The following is a 22,223-nucleotide window of genomic DNA, read 5'->3' as shown; positions in this document are numbered from 1 at the left end:
TATAGCCCTTTCGAACATTTTCTCGTTACAAATTGTTTTAATAGATAGTGGAAGCAGGTTATATATTGTAATTAAAAAAATCTCAAAATCTCTTTGTTCGAAAGTGGTATTAGTTTGTATTTGTTAAAGTTGTCTTTATGTTGAGGATCTAGTGATTATATTATTTGTATGTGATGTATTGTATTAATAAGTTATGTCGTTTATCGATAAGAGTTTTTGTTTTTCAGTAAGAATTTTCTCGATAGAATGATATGTTTTATCGGGATTTAAATGAAGCTACCACTATGAGAGAAACACAATGATCCGTTAGTCTATGGTGACGTAGCATCGTCATTCTGTTCAAAAATCCGAAAAGTTTCATACTCAATTAATAAATAATATTATTTTTCACCCAAATTCGATCGTTGTCTATTAAATCTAGTACTTGTCTAGAGTAATTTGGCCGTTCTTAAAATATTCTTGACTGATAAAAATATTCGGCATATTTTCTCATGCGTCTTTTTATGGCCACACGGCAATTGGCGCCATTTAATTTCCCGAGCATTATTCTGACAGCGTGTTATTATACAAAAATATATAGCACTTTCAAAAATCAAAGTTAGAATTGGACCCAGTCCAGTCTTTTCCGCCAAAGGTTCCAGATATGGTCACAACTCCCAGACAAAGTCGACAACGGTAGGTGCGAGATATTTTTTAAATAAGATAGTTACGTACAAATGACACTATTATTGAACATTCCCGTTTTTCCAGCACAAGTTAATTAGGAATTTTAGGAAATGGTCTAAAAACAGAAGTATTTCCCCATATACCTTATAAAAATTAAAATATTATTATTTACTGAAATTCATTCCATCAAAAACATTTTTGAGAAGAAAATATAGAAGTCCAGGCATTTACAAGACTTACATACAAGTCGTCACTTAACACACTGTGTAACATTTACCTACAATATATTGTGTTTGCTTCTACGTTACATATGCAATTTTATTTTATTGTAATCCTTAAAAATGGAATGTCAAGTAGACGAAAGTGAGCATTTCCGATACCTCCTTCTGTTCGCGTTCAATCGAGGGAACAAAGCTGCCAAAGCTGCTCTTGATATTTGAGCAGTGTACGTTGAAGATGCTATGAATTATTTAATAATTTGTTGTAAAATAATGAAGGAGAGTACATTGTTGAATAATTTGCTGCAATTTTTTTTTGTTGTGTCCTCTCGTTCTCTGCATTTAGGAAAAAAAACAGTCACAACTTATGTTAAAACCAATATTTATTTCCTTTTTTTTTTCATATTCATGCTACAAAAGTCTAAATATCTTATTTTCGAGTAAACCCTTTGAGTGCTTAACCCTAGATTCATAAACTATATTTAGGGTTACATTGTTCATAAACATATATAAGAGTGTGGATATTATCCTTGGCTCTTCCCAACCGACTTTTTACTGGGGATGCTAGGCTATCAGTCATTATGGAGGAGGAGGGACGTTCATTTGGGTGTTCACTTTTTCCAGGTGATCGGTGGTCGCATACATAACTCAGAAATTCTGATGTATGTAGGTCTGTTCGTACCTGATAACCATCTTCGACAAAGACCGCGATGCAGAACCAACCGGCCAATGGTTATGCCGGTTGGTAGAGCAATCTTGCTACTTAATCGCATCGCCTCGGATGTCGACATATTTCACGACAGTGGGCCTTCCCTTAGCAAAGCACTTTCTAACTTTTAATTTTTCTTTTTATATTTTGCTTTGTTATTTTAATAACACAACTATCTACTGTAATTTGTGATCTTTTATTTTATTTAGAATGAATTGGGTCCTTTTTCTGTAATGTTCTAAATATCTGAATAAATAAATAAAATTAAATTAAATGAAATTATGTCTCTAATACACCTTATTTTTAAGGTCACCTAATTTAATGATAACAGTAGATATTGAAAAAATCTACATAGATGAATAAAAATAAATTTTATTTGGAATTTAAACATAGAAAACTATTCAAAAAATGAATCAGAGCATTTTAGGCAGTAACTACCGCGATTTTCCATCCAACAGTTTTATTACTTGAGGGTTTATGAGAGACGTGTGTTTATGTATCTAGGGTTAAGTAAAAAAGTAATGAATATTAAAATGCACGGTTCTGTGTGTTGTATTTTAAAAAGGTTGTCGACCCCCTTCAACAATCTCTTTTCACCTTTTTGTTCCCGCTTATTTTCCTGTACCATATGTTGCGTATTTCTTTCCTGAACACCTGACGCTCTTCCTGATTGGTTCGCCGACAAAGATGGTGATTGGGTGCGCGTGCGCAGGTCGAAATGTCAAATGCGGCGCCTAAAATCATTTGAATTTGACCGAATTTCGAACGTTTTTATGTCATGTGTTGAGCGTTTGACGGAAGCGCATTGTTTGGTGCGCATCTATTGCGCAGGGGTAACCAACTTTTCTCAGCAACAATAAAAAAATGATGTCTTCGTATTTTTAAACGAATATTTAAATCAACGTTTTTTTTATTTTGGTATATAGTATAGTAAGTATATAAAAATGTTTGTAGACAAGGCTGAATTCCACCCCCCAACGAGTTATCATGATTGAAATTTATTGTAATACACAGTATATAAAGTGATCACTTAACCTAGCCAATCACAGGTTATAACCTCTGTAAATGCTCAGACGGGGCTATGTATAGCGTGTGAGCTCGCCAATATATGACAGTAAAATTTTTATTGTCTTTGAATTTTCTAGAGTTTTAACCATCGAAAAAAAAGAAGATTGCAAATAAAATCAACAGACAATGGAAATTTGATGTGTATTATTTTAATAGATTGTTTATAACAGAAAAATACATAGAGAAATATGCATTTTTATTTTTTGTAATAAAAACAGTCTAGTAAATTCGAATAAATAAAAATACGCTTTATATTAACAATATTAATTAAAATGCAAAAATAACATTGAATACTTGAAAAATAAATATTACTGAGTGTTACAAACATAATTTAAAAAACGGATAGCGATTAAAAGTAAAAACTATCTTTAGTTTAATTCTTATAGCGATAAATACATAAACATTATAAAACAGGAGTTATACAAATACAAAAATAATATTGTAACTAGGCGGCTACCTACACGGTTAAATTTCGAAACCACGCAATTTCTTATCTCGGCTACGCTATGTAAAATGAAAAAAAATGTTCAAATTAATAATTTCATCACGTCATGAAGTCGCCCCTGGGTAGCGCCTGCTAACGTCAATCAACAAAAACATCCTCGTTTTAATTACAATATTTCGGCTACGCCATGAATCTCTTTTTTTAAGTAATTTCTCACGTCACAAAGTCGCCCCTGGGTAGCGCCTGCTAACGTCAATCAACAAAAAAATCCTCGTTTTTATAACAGTATTTCGGCTACGCCATGAATTTCTTATAAAAAATGTCAAAACGTCACAAAGCCACTCTCTGAGTCTCGCTACTGACATCATTTACAAAAACATAATTATTTGTGCTTTTTTCAGGTACGCAAATTTTTTTTTAAATACACCTACCTAACCGATAAAATACTATTAGTAATTAAACCAAGGTGTGCTTTAAAGTTCCGTATGGCCAAATAATATTATTTATTATTAGAATATTATTGACATGTAGTTCAAGCATTGCTGCATTCACGTTGCTTTACTTCTGAGAGCTCAACTGCTATGTTTTTCTATGGTTATGTTAATGTCATCTGTCATGTATTGGCGAGCTCACAGGCTATACTTACGCCCTCAGACATTTATATTAAAAAATGTTTCCCCTCTGTGATGCAATAAATTTCAAATGTATTAAATTTCGGAGCCTTTTTTAATGAGTGGATAATAACATGCAATTAGAAAATAGGAATCGATTTTTGGTAGAGCGGGGTTCGAATCTAGGACCTCTGATCCATTAGTCCGCGACACTAGCCATGTGACTACAGTCTCTTAAAACTTTTCTAAATTTGAAATCCATATTTCAAAAGACGAATAGGATCTTTTTTTCAAATCTGAAACAGTTACAACTTAAACAAATAAGAATGGGATTCTAACATGGTTTGGTCATTTAGAACGAATGGATGATGAGATAATGGTTAAACATACATCGATATCACCACCATTCCTTTTCCGCACCTAATGGTGCATGAGGCACTACATTGGTACACTAATGCAGCGTATCTTGATAATTTTTGTTACATGAAGGTAAGATGATCAGTCTTACGCTTCAGATACCAGTACACGGACTTTGACATATTCCAGTGTGAAAACACCCTTGTAAATAAATATTTCATATCGACTATGTCGGGAATCGAACCCGAGACCTCTTGCATGGTAGGCAAACGCGCTGACTACTACTCCACGAGGCCGACAAACAAAAAAATATATCATTATAACGTATCCCAAACTCTATGAGGCCAAGGGCCCTGTGTTGAGTTGGGATACAACATAATGGAAAGTGAAAGCACGTACATAATTAAATAATAGCAAAAATATAATATTATTGCATGAACATACATATATTTCAAAGGGCATTTGGACAACACGCTTTATAGTATATAAATCTATGCAATATCTCGCAGCAGTCTCCTGCAATGGTCTCTTTCTTTAACCAAAATCCAGACTCGTACACTCTTTATGAAAATGGCTTTTTTTTGTAGAACTTAATATGTTCATCCAGGACATTGAACACTTTTGGGGCCACAAAAGAAAAAATCATCTGAGCAAACGTCGTACGTGTTTTTGAAATGTCACTGAAAATTTAATCTCAATTTACTATTATATTTATCAAAAGAAATTTTGAATTTATTGAAAGACACCCATTTTTAGCGACCGCGTCCATTGCCGTCAGAACCTCTGTCGTCGCTCCACTTTGGTATACCCGTACGTATTAAGCCAGTTCACTTTTTATCGATGTTTTTTGCATTTAGTATTTACCGCAAAGGTTCCGAACCGAATATCCGCGTCATTAAGTGATCGATTATCCTCTGTTCTATGGAGAAGAATATTGTAATCAGGGTCTTTAGCACATTTTCGTATTGTTCAATATTTATCGTCTGATTGGTATGGAGGTACAAGCGATTGCGTTCGCAGTTTGCGCCTTATCAGCACGCATGGGTTTTAAAATCAATATAGCTAAAACCCATGTCATGTGTAATACTTCGTGCTTTGATGCTCAAAATCCCCTGACTCTGTCAAACCAAATCGTCGAAAGGGTCGAGAGTTTCAAATCCCCGGGATTACATGTTACAGAAAATGGGAGCTTTTAAAAAAGAACTGGGATTGCGGTTAGGAGTAGCAGGCGCCACATTCAAGTATGAAGGCTGTCTGGAGGTCGGATTATTAATCAGTAAAAACCAAATGCCGCCTATATAACGCCTGCATAACACCTATTTTCCTCTACGGATGCGAATCGTTGCACCTCACCAGAGCCCAAAATTGCGAATATCTGAGTTTTGAGATTCGGTATCTCAGATGAATCTTAGTGTAAGGTGGTTTGACTTTGTGAGGAATGAGGTAATAAAAGAACTGACGCAGCAAACTCCGGTGATACGGTTGGCTAGGCCGTATACTGCGGATGCCTCCTGAGAGCCTTAACCACGCTTGCCTACTTTACAAGGCATCAGGTTCTCGACGTCCTGGACGTCCACTGCTGGCAGTTCGCCGGCAGTTTATGCCAGAACTTCGGGACGATAACCGGACTTGGTAGGACGCAAAGGAGTTGGCAGCCTACAGAAATGCACGGAGGCTCTTTGTGGATACCATATGATCCAACTGGGGAGCGGACACGGAATGATAAAATCATCATTATCTCCCTTAGTAGATTCACTACTTTTTTTTATTCTTAAAAGCGTTTTTTATATATATTTATTCTGCTTATGTAAGAAAAGGTCGGCCTCGTGGCGTAATGGTCAGCGCGTTAGCCTGCCATGCAAAAGGTCTCGGGTTCGGTTCTTGACATGGTTGATGTGAAATATTTATTTAAATTGGTGTTTTCACACTAGAATATTTCATAGTCCTTGGACTGGTACCTGAAGCGTAAGACTGATCATCTTACCTTCATCTAACAAAAATGATTAAGATACGCTGCGATTGGAGTACCAATGCAGTGCCCTATGCACCATTAGGTGCGGAAAGGGAACGATGATGATGATGAAGAAAAGGTTTTAGGCGTATATATTGTTGTATATTTAGTTATAAAGGTGCTAAACTTGCTTTGTTTCTTTGTTGTTCTCAATATGTGTTATTTTCTAAATGTTAATATTATTTTTGTCCCGAATTGAGTTGCTGTAACTCCTGGGAATGTAATTCAACGTATTTTACTTGTAAAATACTGTTTTATGATTTATAAATAAAAAATAAATAAATAGAGACTGCATTGTCACCACAAATGCAACATATCAGCAATTCGGTGGAAAGGAGGAGACCTTATTTACTAGGTTTTAATTGCTGACCGTGGTAATTACAACGAAACATCGTTTAAAAGGCTATATTGAAATCATATCAGCACGCAAGTTTTATATTTTTGTGCAAATACTATTATAGTGAAGGTGTATACTGCTCCGCTAAGCCTAAAAGTTATATCTGAAAAAAATAGTTTTGCTTTTTTTTTTCGTAATAGATATTCGATAGCCTTGCATATTTACTAAGCCAACAAGTCTATTCTGCTTCTCTAATAAGATATGTTATCTTGTAAAAAAATATTTTTAAAAAATAAAGTAATCAGGTCGGCAAAGCATAAAACAGTAATCTCATGTAAAATTTGCAACTCAGCAGATACGAGTTTTAGCCTTAGCAGGGCAGTATAGTTGGAATGGATGTTAGTATAATTAGTGTCCTGATGAAGAGTCGGGTATGTCTCGAAACTGTTAGACGTAAAATAATCGGAGGGTGGTTATACACGGTTTTTCAGGGCCAGGAACATTCCTTATCATTCATCATCATTCCCTTTCCGCACCTAATGGTGCATAGAGCACTGAATCGGTACACCAATCGCAATGTACTATGATCATTTCTGTTACATGAAGGTAAGATGATTAGTCTTGCGCTTCAGGTACCAGTCCAGGGACTATGAAATATTCTAATGTAAAACATCTTTTAAATAAATATTTCATATCAACCATGTCGGGAATCGAACCCGAGACCTCTTGCTTGGCAGACAAGCGTGCCGACCGCTACACTACGAGGTTGACAAATCCATTCAACTGTCAAACTCATTCAACTGACAAACACATTCCTCATGGTAAACTTTTTAAAACATCTTTATATTTTTTTTAAAACTCGTATTTTAATATAAAAGAAATTATGATTATAATTTAAAAATTGAGTCAATCCTTAATGTCTCGGACTAGCACACCTTCCACAAACCTTAACCCCTCTCCTACCCAACCGCTTCCCTGATCCGCGTCCAGTGCGTATCTCTGCGTTGCTCAAATACGTTTTTATTCTCAATGTTTTTTTTCGCGAAGTTTCGCGGTATGGCCCTGAAAAACCGTGTGTACAAATATTTAAGCAAATTTATTGACTTATTTAATTGTTAAATTAAATTTTAGAACTTTCAGAATCTATTTTTTCCTAATGCCGGTTGATTGGATGAGCCCTATATTCACTGCGTTTCTCGTGAAATTACACCTGACGACCGTATCGCATTGCGTCACTCAAAATTTCAAACTTATATTGATTTATGGCCGCTTTGACGGTTACCTTTAACCGGTAGTTTAAAATAGATTCGACCGATGTTAAAGTTTAATATAAAATAGATTAAATGGGCGTTATGTACTGCTGGGTAATTTATCGGAAAGTGAGTTGCTACCGTGCAACTTTCTAACGTGGTTTGAAAAAATATATATACATATATTAAAATATTATTGCCTGTACTGAGAAAAGTCAACAGTGAATGTTTGATTCAACAAACGTTGTTCCTCGCCTTCCTTATTCATATTTTAGACATATTGCATATTTATAGTTGGATAATTTATAAAGCGCCATTTTTGTGAAAATCACCTCAAGGGCGCTGTACAATTAATAAATATCCCAGTACGTCTTGCAGCTACAGAGCGCATGGACGGTTGGGATTCTAGTTCCTCGTTTTCAATTAATATCAATCAAAAATTATAATAGATAGGAGCTAGATTACAGGACGTCTTGCAGCTACAGAGCGCATAGACAGTTAGAAATTTAGCCCCCATTTACACATTTTAAAAATTGACAAATAAATTTAGTGTATTACAAAATAATAATAATATGAATAGTAAAAAGGAGTAAGATTACAACGCGCCTTGCTGCTACTAAGCGCATAGACGATTGGAATTCTAGACCCCGTTTACAAAATTAAGGTATTTTAAAGTTGATATATTAAAGCTAGATAACCAATCATCGTGCAGCTACAAAGCGCATGGATGAGAGGAATTCCAGCAAAGTTAAAACAATATCAATAAATTTATAAAAAATAGAGTATAGTAGTAAATTGGTCAAGTGTTCATACCAAGAAGTAAGCAATAAAAAACTAAATAAATCAAACACTGTTTCAACTCCATGGTTAACAAAGGGAGATAGATGTCCGAAGAGAAGCTTTTGTAGACAGTGGGTAGATATCGTCGCCATGTGGCCCGCTGGCTAGTAGATAGTTTCTGGAAACGCACGTGTGTAGTACTATTATGCCTTTTGTTCCAACGACTTGGTGTCCATTTTGGTCCGTATTATTTCGTTTTATGAGACGCAACATTCCTGTTCAAATTCACTTCTTTACATGAATATTACACAAACGTGGGTATAAACGGTTTGATTTATAATTTTGTATATTATTAGAAGGCATACTCATGAAACCATCTTAGTTTCTTTAAATTGTTTCTACTAGCAGGAAAAGTCGGCTATCGCCAACCGTTACATGCGAAAATTCGGATGTGACGGGGTTCAATAAACACCCTGTATAGGGAGATAATTATTATTCCGTTCAAATATTGAATATTAACAGGCGAAAAGGACCATGATTTAGCGTTGATTTCACGATAATAAGGCTTGAATTTCTGTGCGCGAGTATAAGTGACAGACGCAATCAATTAATTTTAGAGCACAATATTAAAGGAATGTAAAAACTAAAATATGTTATACGCAACTACTATGGGGAGCAGGATATAAAAATGACATAAACAGACTACAAAGACAACAAAATAAAATATTAAAGTTAGTATATGACCTTCCATATTTAACTGCAACTAGATAACTTTTTAAACAAACTAAGCAATTAAATATAACTGAACTCTTTCAACTAGAATCATTAAAATTTATCCATAAATTAGCCACTAATGTAATTGTAGACGAAGAACTAAAACTTGTAAAAAATTGTAGTCAACATGGACATAATACGAGAATATCAGACAAATACCATATACAACTTTCTAAAACAAGACAAGGACAATCAAGACTAATGAACCAGGGATACAGGAACCAGAATATTATTTTGAACAACAGAGTATAACTGAAAAATGTATATATTATTTTATGTAATAAACCGTAAGGGTCTACAAATAAATTTTCAAATAAAAAATAAATAAATATCCTTTTAATGGAATTTATGGTTTTCACGAGAGATTTGTTTTGGAAAAGTGCTTTTAATGGTTTTTATATTCGCTTAATTTGAAACTAAACCTCGAAGGATTTAGAGGATTTTATCAGTTGATAGATAAAACTCGAAAAATCAATATAACTGCATTTTTAACATATTCCATCAAATGTTGTCATTCAGAGGGTTTTTATCAGTATGCCGACAAAAATAAAAATCATGTACCGGTGGATTTTTATAGGCTGGCGCGTACGCTATACTTACACATACGCATTGTGTAGTATCCGCGAATAAGCCCATGGTATGACATCGCATGGCATACGCATTATGAAAATAATCTCTGTCTCTCTCGCGCTCAGACGCGCTTATGAGCGTGACATAGACAACTATTGCTTTATTAGTTGCTAACGATATGGTAATACAATGTACACAGGATGCTTCTGCGTTCGATTATGTAGTGATGGAGCGGAGCTTTCGCGAAACTTAAAAAACATTTTTAATTTACAGAATACTGATTTAAAAAATCTTGATGTTATGTATTGTTATATTAAATGTTTTTAAAAATCTCATTTGGATTAAATCGAAAAAAACAATTACCTAAGAAAATGTCATATATTTATGAGTATTTATTTTTAAACAAGCATGTTTTTTATTTAATATTTTGTGTTCATCATAATAATAATCAATATAGTGTAATTAAAATGCACAGTACAAATTTTATCGGATAAAATATGTATACACACTTATTGATAAACAATAAATCTTGTTATTTATATGCTTAAAACAATTTTCACAACTTCGCATTCTAGTTCTAGAGTAATTGACTAAAAAAAATTTTTTTCTAATTTAAATGCCCCTTGTTCTTGGAAGGAATATAATTAGTAAAATGAATTATTTAAAAAAAATGATTTGAAAAATATAAAATAAAGTATTTTAGTAAATTAATATTACATTTTCTTAACCCATTGTTTTTTTTAAATACACAACCCTCTAATCTAACACCGAATTAAAAAAAAAAGCAAATAGCATCTAGTTAAAATTGAATACAACGTTTTTTGAAATCCTGTAGATTTTAAATGCGTTAGTTTGAGTTTTCTGAACGTGCCAGCTTAAGTTAAACCACCAGTATGTTAAACATATTTGAGAATTTAACAAGAGCGCGACGGTAATGTTAAAAGATAGATTTATTATATCTTCATTTTTTTTTTTTTTTTAACTTTTAAAATTGTTTACATCCTACAGTTGGCGCGTTCGTCTACCATGCTCAGGGCCCCAATTACAATAAGAAGTTGTACATTTGCATGTTTTTTTTTCGAAACAAGACAATTGAAGATACCTCTGTTACTTTCCCATTGTGATCGAGGCTCAGGTCCTAGGTTTCTAGGCAGGCTGAACATGAAATGCTGGTTTTAAAGGCTGTTCTACACCTATCCAGATAAGCTGCAATTATTCTACAATTTCGGATAGAAAAATGATGATTAATTATAATTATGTTTTTACACTAATTAAAGTAAAACCTTTTTTAAAATTTCACTCTTGTATTGGAAAGTTGGGATGATAAGGATTGGAATTTGCGTGCGTGATCTAAGAACTTTGTACTATACATATTAACTTGATTTATACTCTACTGCACAAAATTCTTTTCCTTTAAATATATTATTGGAAAATAGTATATTTATTTTTTAAATGTAAATATTTAAATAATATTTTTTTAAAGTAAAAGAGTGGCTCCTCGGAATTGGAAGAAGTCAGCTTGGTGAGGTTTTAAGAATATGAAATTAATACAGCTTTCAATAATCAACGTTTATTTTTCATTCAATATATAAAAAAAATATAATCAGTAAGTTATTTTTTTAAATAAATTTTCTTTACTGGTTTTTTTTTTGGAATTCAGACTGTTACTTTCTGAAATTATTCCGCGTGTGGCGTCTCAAGTTCTCTTCTCCTTCTTTTCGGTCAGTTCTTGATTGGTCCGATCGATTGGTCCGTTAACGGTTAGTAAACCGGAAATCTTTCACAACTCTCTTATCATTGGTTGATTCATATGAACCAGTGACGTCGTTAAAAGATGTTCGTTTTTATTAAAATATTTTTCAATATTTTTGCGTACATTTTCAAGAAACTTTTATTTAATGCTCTAATTTTTACCGCGCACAGGAAAACATTTTTTGTATCAAATTTCGCGTAAGGCTGAAGTTCGTCATTGCCTTGTGGATTTTTCACACATTAGAATATACCATTTTTTTCAAGACGTATTGTTCTTATCGCCTTGTTTTGAAGAATTCGTAAGTTTTTAATATCCCCCTTACTACATCAAAATAAAATAGAAGAACCGTAATTTCTATATTACTATTATGTTTAGTTAAAATTTTATTTATTTAATTTTTCTACTGTGTTATTTTGAAACCGCGTAAATAGAAGTTCCGGTGTATTTGACTTGTTTGTATTCGTCCATTTAAAGGTCCTACCCGCGTTGAAAATAAAGTGCATACTTGTATTTTTACGAAATTGTATAATTTTCTCTTTTTATCTGTGGTCAATTAAATTTTCGTGACGTGTAACCAATTGGGTGAGAGAATTTCAAAACACGAATAGATACTTTTGTCTTCAAATGCGTTTATTGCTGAATTACAACTATTACAAAACGCGACATTAATCTCTCCCAAAGTGACGGCACGCCATCATTTTACAACTAAACGGTGTGTTATTAATACTAATCTGAATAAATCATTACAAGATGGCGATATTCTTTGATGTTGATTGATACCTGCGCATGCGCAGCAGCTGCCCGTCAAATCGTTAGAATTAATTTATTTCGGATTTTGACTGATTTATGTACTCTGTCACTTTTTCTTGACGCGCCTCAAAATTACGCACGATGTTATTATTTCTCTAGCTATAAGGTTATTATTATGATTTTGAGAGAAGAGGACAGAAAAGAAGATACTGAAAAAAATACACGCCTCGGTAAAGCAACAGTTGTGTTCTATCATGGTGTAATGCTTAATTCGCTTGCCTCAAGCACGATGGTTTCAAATTCGATTCTCGATAAGATCACAAAAATAATTTAATGTTATAACGAGAAAGTTCAGTGCTACTAGAAATTAGATATATAAAATTTTTTCACGGGCGGTTAACATTAGAGTATTAAATTGTACATACGGCAAAGTTTCTTCAAAATGGATGAAAAAATGATAAAAATGATTTTAATAAAAACGAATTTCCCTGAACGACGTCACTAGCACTTCCGAACTAACGAATGATAGTGTTTTAATAGATTTCCGGTTTATGGTAACCCAATTCTCCAATCAGCAGAACTCACCGAAGAAAACTTGTGACGTCACTCGTTGAGTTATTTCAAAATGGCCAAACTTTAAAAAAAACCGTAGCGCCGATAATACTATACATAAATTATTATTTTTTTAAATCACTAAACGTATATTCAATTATAGGTTTAATTTTAATAAAAAAAAAATTCTTCAATTTTTCTACTTTAAAAAAAATATTTTAACCGTTTTATTTGGTTTTGTTGAGTTTTTTCTTTCTTTCTTCTTAATGCTTTTTTTTTTCGAAGCATCAAAAACAAAATAAATATATGTTCATTCTTTTTTTATGTGCACAATATTATGTCTGTACTCTTTTATTTGAATCTTAATTAAAACTGATGTCTGAGCACCCGATGACAAACTATTATTTAATAGTTTATCAGGATAAATTAATAATTTATGTTTTTTATTCTCATAATGCATAAATACTGTAAAACATGTGTATTTTTTTGAATAAAGACTCTTAAAAAATTTAAAAATTCTTTTAAAAAGGGAATCAAGTTTTAGTATGGCGAGTAATTAATGTCGGACCTATGTATATGACTCCGCGCACTGTCACGTGTTTTTTTGTGCCTTAATATATTTTTTGTTGACCGTTTAGAACAATATTTTCCAAGATTATTCATAATAACCACGATATTTTTCATTTTTACATAATTCACGACTTTCTGTCGGAAATGAGTGGGATTCGCCTGGGATTTATACTCATTTTCGAAATTGAGTGTAAAGTGCGTTTGTGTGGGTAGCTTAAGTATGTACACACACATGTACCTACACATAAGCACAGTACATAATAATAAGCGACACGGAAAAGATAATACCATGACCATTTTTATTTTACAACATTTTAAATTAGTTCAAATTTACTGAATAAAATTTACATGTTGTTATAATAAAATAGAGGAAGTAGACTAGCGAGCACGCATGAGTTTTTTTTTTTTTTTTAATTTATTTGAAAGTTCAACAAGAATACATAAAATACATACATTTTTTAAGTAAGCATAACCAACGTTCTTTACATATATTCTCAATTAGAGAACTCCACCATCTTTCATAAATTATATAAAATAAGAGTGTAAAATCAATTTAAGTAATAATAAAGATTAAGTTTAGTGAAAGGTAAGAATAAAGATTGAGTTAATTATTTTATATGATGCACAAAAACACGGCTTTCCTAGGAAGATGTATCAACCGTACCTCAAGTGACCCAACGTCCGTCCGGCTCTGCTTTGACGTTTTTTGTCTTTGAAATAAATAAAAAATTTCACTCGGTTCACTCCATACAAATTTGTATGAAAATTGCGCACGTCAAAACCAATGAAACTTAATCATTTTTACGTAAATAATACGTACATTTAACGTACGACAACAAATAATACGTACATTAAAATTTTTTTTTTTGGTTTATAACGTTCTTTATATTATGAGGTTTAGTATTAAGGAAACATTTTGAAGTTAACATGATTGTCTGTGTTCATGTATAAAATATGAGGGGTACAGGATATAAAGGGTGGATGTCAATATTTATGTGTTTTAAACTAAAAATGGCATCTGACTGCAATTCACATGATCTACATTTACGTATAATAAAAATAGACATCAATGCTCTACTGTTCAAGATAATTGAACAAGAAAAAATGCATACATGAGTTAAAGGTTGAATGTCAGTCAAATTCTGGAAATAAAGCGATAGTTGAATATGTGTCATGTATGACATTTTTGCGATTTTCTTTTTGTTTTTGAATGCGCGCGCAGAATCTGAATAAAAAAATGTTCGAAATTACGACATGATCAATTTATCGTTTGCTCACAAAATTTAAACCAATATTAAATTTAATGATTTTGCACCGGTAGTACAAATCTTCACGACACGGTACAATACGTCGGATCGATTTTTTTTTGAAATTTGTGGTGAAACTATGCACGATAGATGCACAAATGTTGAAATCCGTACATTATGCAAGGCTGAGATAAGCACTATCGACAAAATCGAGAAAGGAGCTCTGCGTTAGTTTGGACATGTAGGGCGAATGGACAGCGAAAGAACGGCTAAAAATATTTACGATGCGAATGTTGATGGATGCAGAAATAGAGGAAGACCGAGAAAGACATTGCATGACTAAATCCAACAAATACTTGAAGATGGACACGTTTAAAGTCGGAATAATCGGCGCGCTTGCATGAGAAGATGTATGAATGTAGAAGAAGCGAGATATGTATGGAAAGATAGAGTGATGTGTCGTTCTATCCTTTCTGCTTATCCTTACGGGGAAACGGCGTGACGGATTGTTTGTTCAATTTAAATATAAATTAGAAGATAATGAATTGATACGCTGTCTGTATATTAAATATATCTTTATCATTTGCGTATTCATTTGCAAACGCATTAAAAAAATAAATTAAACCAATTTTATTAAATTATAGAACAGTAAAAATCAATCCACCTCATTTTCAAGTTCGTCTAAAAAGGGCATATATTATTTAATATGGGCTCAAGTTTAGGGACACCGCACACGCGTGGGTGTGTGTGTGCGTGATTGCGTGTGTCGGTCGGTAGTACGTAGGTATATTTTTTAGCTTTATAATTTTATTTTCTTCATATGTACCTTAGCAGTTACACAAATATTATCACCCACTCTTAAAACAAGTTCACAGTGTGTTAGACATAGGAAATTGTCTACACGACGTGGTATATGGATTTAGAGATGTTTTTAAAATAGTTTTTATTTCAGTTTTTCGGCTTGCATCTGAAGCGTAACTGCGAGTAATATTGATTTATCAACAATATTTTGAGTTCATCCAAATTTTTGGAGACAAGGGCTGGATTCAACTCTCTGGAGAGCTGTTTATATTAACATATTACAACAGAGATGAAGAACATTTAAGAGAAGGTAATATAGAAGTCTAGGCATCTACAGGGTTTATGACCTGTCAATGGCTGGTTTAAGTGGCCACTTTACACACTGTGTAATATTCACCATTCTGCCCATGTTTGAACATCTATATTCCTTAAATTTTTTCATCTGTTGATGTTTTTGAAGGTAAAGAGCTGAAACCTTTATTTATGCGAATGAAATTCATATAATTGAATTATTTCACCTACATACTAGGCAACACCTGGAAATATATTTTTTTTCAATTTCCATACTTTTTTATGGACCAGGTGGATTTATCAAGAATATTTTGAGTTTGTTTGTTTGAGAGAATTAAAGAAATATAGACGTTCAAATATGGGCAGAATGGTAAATGTAACAGTGTGTAAAGTATCCACTTAAACCAACCAATGACAGTGCATATGCCTAGACTTCTATATTACGTTCTCTTAAATGTTCTTTGTCTTCGTTGTAATATGTTAATAATTAAGCCTGTTTTTCGCCTCAGCTTGCTTTTTTTAATGCAGCCCATTTTACCATTTTTATAACTATATCACTTTATTTCACATTCAAATGACCCTTTTCACGTGCAATCGGCCTTTAAGGGCAGTTAGTTGCAGCTAAGTTTTTAGTTTAGTTCGTGTTATTAATGGCGTACTTAATTTTCGTAAAAATGCAACCGATTTTTTACAAAAAACGGAACGTTGTTTCTAATTTTACTTTTTTCTGCGCAACTTAAACTAAGTTTTGTGTTACGACTTCAGGGTCTACTGTACAATATACAGTGATCACAACGATCGGGCAAGAACGATTCTTCAGAAGTACTACAAAAAAACTCTCATACACAATATGTAAATAAACATATCATCCTAGACCGCTGGTAAGGACCAGTCCAAAGATGTATGTTAGAGGATAAGCCCTTATTGGACAAATGGATAAATTATAGTGTACCAAGTATTTTAATTTATATCTCATATGAAAATATTGAGCCATAATCGCCAGAACAACGTAAGCGACAAATTGTGAATTGTGCAGGAGAAGGTTTTTTAAAATTTTTGTTCCATATATATATTTTTTAATAATTCGGTAAATGGGATTTATAATGGTTGGTGACTGCCAACACTGAAATGACAGCCAAATTGTTTAAATACCTTTCGCTTTTAAGATAGTGGCGGTAACGCTGTTTTGCCTATAACTCTGACAGTGGTGCGAGCTAGCGTAACCGCCTGCATTGTCGTCGGTTACGTTGTTTTTAAATAAAAATAATTATTCTTAAATGTGGTAGGTGAATTTTATAGAGCTATGATGTTTTTAACACTTGTGCAGGGGCCAATAAGGAACACTTTTCCTTAAAAAAAAAACGCTATTCGCCCAAAATGTCGCTAACGTTGTTTTGCCGATTATGGCTCGATATAGCTATTTCCAAACAACAACGGAATTCATTTCACCAAAAAAATGTTATGAAATAAAATAAGTCGAAGATTTAAATTGTTTTCACCTATTAGCAACTTCAAACAAAAACGTTTTTAGAAAATCAAGCTATTCAAACTGTTGCTTTACGTATTTTTTACCATAATTAAATTTTAAATAAATTCACCTTAAGAGGATACGCGGGACGGAAAAAAATGATAAATAGATTTTCGAACATATTTTGTTTGTCACGCAGATGGTTCCCTCATATTGTGCAAAAAAGACAACTGCGCGGCGGATTGATTATGCTCACTTAAATCGACGAAATCGATGTTTCACTGGCTCCTTTTCCCCACCCCAAAACTGAACAAATCATTTTTTTTTTTCAGAAAGAGTATCATAATAAAGTTTTTTGTATCGTTACTTTTTCCGTGTTTCAAAAAAACAGGACGCTTTTAAGGGTTTTTCGATGATTCTAGCTCCCACGAGAAACACTTTATCAAAAGCGATACGCCAATTGTAAATATCTATAGTGTGTAAAAAAAACACGAAGTTTCCTCTTAATCGAGATTTATTTAATTCCTTTAAATTTAATGAAATTTACATTGAAGTAACTGTTTTTCTCAAGTACGTGTCTATATTTTTTTGCTTATGTTAGTAGCCGGCATTATTCAGAAAATATCGTTTTTTTGTTAGCTGACATCTCGCTGGTTAGTTTGTGTTGTAGCTAATTTCCGTCGCCCTTATAAATGATATTTAAGCCAATTGTTTAATATTTTTCATTAAAATTAAATTAATTTCAAATAAAATAAAATTTCTTTTTTTTTGACAACTTAATTTTTATTTCATTACCGACCGCTTTCAAAGTTTCTCTAAATGACTAGACTTCCGTTTTCTCTTTACAAAAATGTTTCCCCTTTCTGTTGTAACAAATTTTGAAAATCTAATTTGTTTAATTTTAATTAATTAATCAATAAATCAATTACCGTAAATTTTGTGCTTCAAATATAAATTGAAACAACATAATTTTATCGAATAAACGCTTATTATTAAAAATTTCATGATGTTTTTCGTTTAATTATTAGTTTGAGACCCATTCTTCATCAAAAATAAATGTTAAATCATAACGGAATAATACTGAAATCGTTCTAATTATTTCTTTAGCACATTGTAATAAAGAAAAACTTTATATCCTCAGAAATCAATTTAATTCTGAAGGGTTACATGGAGCCACGTCATAATTTAAATATAACTCTTTTGTCAAATATTTTGTTAAAGGTTAATTGAATCAAATTATTTTACCTTCTAATTGCGTCCTCCTTTGTTGAGAATTTCTGGTAAAGCCGGATTACGCACCCCGCTGCAGTCTGGAAAAAATATATTGAGCTTTGTAAAATGCAACTTTCCTAACACTACCATCACGCCGTTTCCTTGTAGGGGTAGGCAGAGAGGATGGTCCGCCACACACGTCTATATTAACACAAATCCCTATCTTCTTAGACATTCATACATCCCCTTGGTTGCGTCTGCTTTTGACACGACCAGACATGAGATTTCGGTTTATCTGATTATTCCACGTCTTTCTTGGTCGTCCTCGTCCTACATTACTGTGCATTTCCGGAGCTTTATTTTATTTGCATTAATCAATACTGTGTTTCAATAAATGAGTCTATTAAAAACAAACGTAGGAATCTCCACCAAAAACGGAAAATTCGTTAGAGTGCCAAAATAAACTTTATATAAAAACCTACCTACCTTAATAATAGCGTAATTCAAAACCGTCTCTAAATCTTGCAAAAACAGATTTCAATTATACTACTCCACACCGCAAACTTACCATTCTTCATTTAGTTAGTAAAGCATAATTAGAATTCCCACAAATCATTTTTTAAAGTTTTCCCAAATATCCCAGTAACTCCTTTAATGGAGATTTCCAAGATTTTATTTTATTATATTTTATTAGGTAATTCAACAAAGATACATACTAGAAAATATACAATTTGAAAGCATTCGTCGATACAATTTTACATGCATATATATCTTCAATTATAGAATTACACAAAATAAATTTATACATTAAGTTGTAATACATATATTTTTTTTAATTTTTATACAGGATACAATGCAATAAAAAATAAGTTGTACGTGTGTACTTATTGAATAAGATTTATTCCTAAGAGATTATTCGCAGAAGCTGAGAGAGTATCATGAAAAATGTCAATTTTATTGTTTTGGCAGTATATATTATTCTCCCGACACATGCGGGCCATAGGTGTGTGGTATGTAGCATTATTTGAAAACAGAGGCAGTTTAAATATTTCCCGATGTCTGAGTGTTCTAATCCCGCATTTATTTGTATTTTATTTAGGAGGTTAATATCTACTTTGTAGTTTAATATTTTATATAGAAATTTGATATAGAAAACAACGCGGCGTTTTATCAGAGAATTAAAATGAAAAAGAGTTAGAAGTTGCTCGTAATTTGAATTTGAACGTGGGTTAGAAATTCGGAACTTATACAAAAGGTACTTTAAGAACTTTTTTTGAACAGATTCTATTGAATCTATATGATTTTGATATTGCGGACTCCATACGCATGAGGCATACTTAAGATTACTGCGAATCAAATTCATATATAGACATATTTCATACTCGATTTTTTTTTAATATTTTTATTTTTAAGCACTCTTTATACCACATATATGTTAATGGCAGAAATGCCGTATATAAATAAATAAATATGACAGTTTCTAGTTTTTTAAAGGGTTTGCTTTTAATACCCTCAATTATAAGTCTTCTTTTATATCTTTACTAGTACCAATTTAGTGCCCTACTCACCATTAGGTGCGGAAAAGGAATGATGATGATGATATTGTGAATCAAAGCGTGGCAGACAAGCGCACTAACTATCTAGACCACGAGGCGGACGGAAACAAGTATAATGTAAAATGGAAAATGTTAAAGGTTGCGTGGAAGCCCTTTGTACATAAACTGCACGAATTACCAAGCACATTATTGTTTGTTGTCTCTCTTGAGATATAAATCATCTTAATTTATATGTCACGACTTGAATATTATATGGAGCATGTATCACGTTACACATACAAAACAATTCTTACATATTCATATCCTGAGAATATATACAGACGTTTGTTGTTGTACAAACTGTACGTGTGTAAGCTATCGTAAATTTCAACATTAAAAAAAAAGAAAAGTATTGCAACAGAGAGGGAAAACGTTTTTGAGAAGGCAATATAAAAACTACATTCTATTTTAAACAGTATGAATGTTTTATTTGTTTCTGTTTTTTTTTATATTTCTTATCAGTTTTTTTCCCATGTACTCGTATATTCAAAATTGTATTAATTCTAATAAATAAATAACTATAACAGTGTAAGTCACTCTCCAAGCACAAGAGCTAGTCTCTTTTTATAGAGAGTTACAGTTCTAACATTTTCTAGATGTATAAAAGTAGATTTGTATTAGAATAAAAAAAACATGTACCATTTATAAAAATAAATTGATTAATAAAAAATATATATAAATCAAGGCTTGAAAAAAAGATTTTTTAAAGGAATAACCCTAGTCTTTTTAAAGGCTTGTGCAGACATGCAAAAGAAAGAATGTTATGAAAAATTCACCTCAACATCATCATCAACATTCCCTTTCCGCACCTAATGGTGCATATAGCACTGCATTGGTACACCAATCGCGGCGTATCTTGATAATTTCTATTACAAGTAAAATGATCAGTCTTAGGCTTCAGGTGTCAGTCGAGGAACTATGAAATATTCTAGTGTAAAAACACATTTTTTAAGTAAATATTTCATGTCGGGAATCGAACCCGAGACCTCTCGCATGGTAGGCACACGCGCTAACCACAACACCACGAGGCCGACACACCACAACGCCCGGACAAATCGAAAAAAAAAATCCATTATTTCCTTTCTGGAATTGGCGGGAATCCACCCTGCGACGCCAGTTTCACTCTTAGCTTTGTGAGCAACTGCGCCACGGGCCCTGTCCATTTACAGGGCTCATGACCTGCCCATCTTTGAATATCCACTTTCCTTCAATTCTTTTCAGTTGATTTTTGTAAAATAAAATAGCCAAAACCTTTATTGATGTGGGTGAGATTCTTTTTTTTCGAGCATTGCCCAGTTAGTGAAATGAATTGGATGAGTTAATAAAGGTTTTATCTTTTTTACTGCTCAGAAATAAACATATCGACGCTGGAAAGGAAAATGTTTCCAATCGACAAATGGCTACTTTACAGAATAGCCAATAAAAGTGTTTTTTTATTTTGTAAAAAAATCTCATACATACGTATTATTTTGGCGAGATTCTTACACAATTTAAATAAAAATCGAAAATACGAGATTTTATATTAATTTAAAAAAAAACTATAATTGGCTCTTCTGTAAAGTTGCTACGTATCGCTTGGAACCTTTAGCCTTTCCAGCATTGTTATAGACGAATTCAATAAATATGCATATGTCCACATCATAACAGATGGCAGAGTTGAGGAAATGTATATGTTAAAACACAGGCAGAATGTTGTTACACATTGTGTGAAGGGCGACTTAAACCAGGCAATGAGGTGCCAAATATATTATATATTCTCCTGTCAAAAATGTTTTCCCTCTCTGTTGCAATAAAATTCAAATAACACCCTAGGCAGTAAATTCTAACCTTGTCTACATACATTTGGGCATACTCAAAATATTGTTCATAAATAACATATTTTAAATTCAAAAAATGTAAAAAGTATTGGTGTACAAATTCTTTAACTGTGTCCAGGTGTTCGAAGAATACATGACGAGCGTCATCGATTCGATGGCTAATCTCGGATAAAAATACTGAAAACGAAAATCGAACGGAGATAAGTCCATCTCGTAGTGTAGTGGTTGACGCGTCCGCCATCTATGCTCGAGGTCCGAGATTCGATTCCTGACAGGGTCAACGTGAAATAATGATTTCAATGGTGATTCACTGCAGTTTTTCACCGTCACCTTAAGCGCAAGACTGATCACCTTACCTTCGTGTAACGGGA

General features: G+C 32.8%; 1 protein-coding gene and 1 long non-coding RNA gene across 3 annotated transcripts in view; one reads left to right on the top strand and one right to left on the bottom strand.

Moving 5' to 3' along the window:
• bs (serum response factor blistered) overlaps positions 1–22,223 on the top strand; it is a 318,284-nt gene that overhangs the window by 149,418 nt on the left and 146,643 nt on the right. The gene's annotated exons all lie outside the window — the stretch shown is intronic.
• LOC148285099 (uncharacterized) overlaps positions 1–22,223 on the bottom strand; it is a 74,456-nt gene that overhangs the window by 51,220 nt on the left and 1,013 nt on the right. Inside the window, exon 3 of the long non-coding RNA XR_015822898.1 lies at positions 18,474–18,538. This is a non-coding gene — a long non-coding RNA (uncharacterized LOC148285099). The remainder of the gene's footprint in view (positions 1–18,473; positions 18,539–22,223) is intronic.

The sequence above is a fragment of the Micrasema longulum genome, unplaced genomic scaffold (assembly GCF_059751315.1).
Source record: "Micrasema longulum isolate JH-2025_06_02 unplaced genomic scaffold, ASM5975131v1 h1tg000059l, whole genome shotgun sequence".
In the NCBI taxonomy this organism is placed as follows: Eukaryota; Metazoa; Arthropoda; class Insecta; order Trichoptera; family Brachycentridae; genus Micrasema; species Micrasema longulum.
The sequence above is the reverse complement of the archived record's forward strand: the minus strand, read 5'-3'. Positions and strand labels throughout refer to the sequence as shown.